The sequence below is a fragment of the Atta cephalotes genome (assembly GCF_000143395.1).
Source record: "Atta cephalotes unplaced genomic scaffold scaffold00023, whole genome shotgun sequence".
In the NCBI taxonomy this organism is placed as follows: domain Eukaryota; kingdom Metazoa; phylum Arthropoda; class Insecta; order Hymenoptera; family Formicidae; genus Atta; species Atta cephalotes.
The window spans coordinates 3,089,241-3,092,295 of record NW_012130087.1 but is presented as its reverse complement, the minus strand read 5'-3'; positions in this window follow the sequence as shown (position 1 = coordinate 3,092,295).

Sequence of the window (3,055 nt, the reverse complement as noted above, 5' to 3'; positions counted from 1 at the left end):
AAATAATGCCCACTAATCATATAGTATATGATTCCTAATAAAAATTCCTAAAAAATTCATAAAAAATTGAATCGAAAAGTCTACCATTTTGCAATTTTCGCAATATTTTTTTTAGTTGAGCAAAATATCTAAAATTGATATATAAGACAACTTTTAAAATATCTCTTTTTCTCTTTAAGAGTTCTTTAAGAAACATCTTGAAAATGTTTCACAAAGAACACTGAAAAATATCTTAAAATTACATTTACTTCTTTTACATTTTGATATTTCAATTTTCGCCTTCTAGAAGTTTCGTTCACATTTTTGTTACTCTTCCATTACACCGATTTTTATTTTCATCAGGGAATGTGCACCAGTATGCATTGAATGCGATCCAATTGAATTCACTATTAGTTTGATCAAAGTGTGCTCATGGACTATCATGGAGCCTCTGAAAGTACTTTTTAAATGGAATTATCTTATAGATCAGGAAGACAACATCTCCCTGATCTTAATATCTCCACTGATGTTCCGTATTTCATTAACATTTATTAGTTACAGTACAATTGGTTTCATTATCGCTCTCATTAATGTTTATCAGATTACAGTACACTTGACGCTTTCACTCTTGCACTATTTAATGTTTTCTATTTGATAGAAAACGTTAAATAGCGCGAGAGTGAAAGCGTTATAACGAATATCCGGATAGTGATGTTGTCTAGGGGAACTCAAGTCCCTGGATCGCTCTGAGACTTCGCCTAGGAGTGCCTTTCGTCTCACCCTGAGTCTTCTCGATAAATTCATGATCAGACTATTCGCGACGACGGCTAGGAGAAATCGCGATCACGTACACACATACGTAAGATGGACTCGTAATAATATTTCGTAGGGTATGATCAACGCGTTGCTGCAAACACTTTGAAGCGTTTTTTAATTGGTCAGTTTATAAAATTCTTTTTTCTAATTGGTCCATCAAATGCTTCAAAGCATTTGTAGCGAGATTTTGACCACAGCCATAGTCTGGACAGATACTGTTCACGATCCGCACTCTGGTTTGATTACCGATCGAAAAATTCAGCGCTGCCAGGGTCCTTGATTTTTTTCCGGATTAGCTGAATGAAGCGGATTAAGAATCACACAAAAAAAAACACAGCTGAAAACTTCACTGATTCAGCAAATCTACAATCGTAATATATAGACAGTCAATTTTTTATGTTAAAGTAGCAAAATCGAGCTGAATAACATTAGCGATTTATTAAATCAAATCTTCTTAGTTATAGATGTTGAATTCGCGCAATAAGATATAGGTTTGCTGTACCACTCAATTAATTTTTTTTTTGTGCACAAGCACCAACAATCACTTTTAACTGTGCTGCTATCGCAATTTCTTCCTGCCGAGATTCAGACTCTATCGTCCGTATACGTGTAAGCACATACGTAATCTTTTGATTTTGTCCGACCACGATTTCATATTGTCGTGCATGATGATTTCTCTAAGTTATTTATAGTTATTTATAGTTAATTTCTGTGATGCATATTTCCTGCATTTTGTATCATACCGAAACGCGGATGTATCCTTATAAAAAAGTTTGCGCAGTAGTGCCCAACAGGGTTGGGAACGTATCATATTCTGTGTATTATATATAGATATTCTATGTATATATGATACCACTTCACTTTTATATGTTTATGTATTATACGTCACATCACTATTTTTTAATCCGATGATCTTATTTAGACGTTTTGGACTGCCAAAACAAATTTACTTTTTATTGCGATATCAACAATTTGAAATACTGACAATATGAAATTATATTGAAAACTAATTAGAAAATTATGACATAATCAGATTATATGTATTTATTTTCAAATTAAATCCACGTTATAAGAGTAAAAATTACAACTTACAATTATTAATATTATTGTACCAAATTATATTATATATTTAAACGATGATATCCTATAGTAGAATAAATATACGAATATACATATATATATATATACATCCTCAGTATCTTAAATTTCTTCTAAGTTTTTTTAGGTACATATTCTGGTGGATGTTTGAAAATTCCTCGATATATATCTGTAGGATGTATTTAGGATCAATTTTTGCTGTGTGGGTTGTGTGTTTTCATTTGATGAATCTGTGTCTTCCGAACCTAACTTTGAGCCTAGCTAGGAAACAGGAAAATGTGGGGATTAAATCTGATGAATACGGGTAGTTAATTAATTCGAACCGTAATTCGTAAATTTTTGTTGTGGAATCATCGATATTTTTTCCATTTTTATAAAAACACTGACATCAACTAGCACAAATGACTGTCAAACAACAACTGAGCGTTCAAAATGATTACAATTTTTCACAGATATTTTGCAAATGACTAGCACAAATGACTGTCAAACAACAACTGAGCGTTCAAAATGATTACAATTTTTCACAGATATTTTGCAAAACATGTACAATTGTAGTACTAGAATGATTTTAACGAGTAATGCCATTTTCATGTTGAGGCTCACAACTTTTCAAACGGCTCTCGTACATGAGAAATTAATAAAATTATCAAAAAAAATATAAAATATTCGGAGATTCAGAAAGCACACTCTGAAAGAACTTGGAAATCTCTAGGAGTTTTGCTTATTCGATTTACATATGCTAATTCTTATAGAACTCTTGGATGTTTTCTTCTTACGAGAAGCAAGTTTATTTCATAGCAAGACCGTATATAAAAATAGCAGATTTTGCTCGGTTTCTGCTGCCAATTTACCATCAGATTATGCAGCAGACTCTGTCCGATTTATGTCATCAATTTGCTGCCATAGCATAAAAAAAAAATCACAGATATCCATATTAAGATCCATATTAAGATATTACTCAAGACAATCTTGTAATAAAAACGGACTATGAATACCGGCTTAAGTATTATAAATTAAGAGATATACTACTAATTCTCGCTAAAATATATTCAAAATATTGAAATATCTAGCTATTTTAAAAGAGTATTATTTAATATTCTACATGAAAGAATTATATATATATATATATATATATATAGTTTATTTTTAATTTAAAATTTAA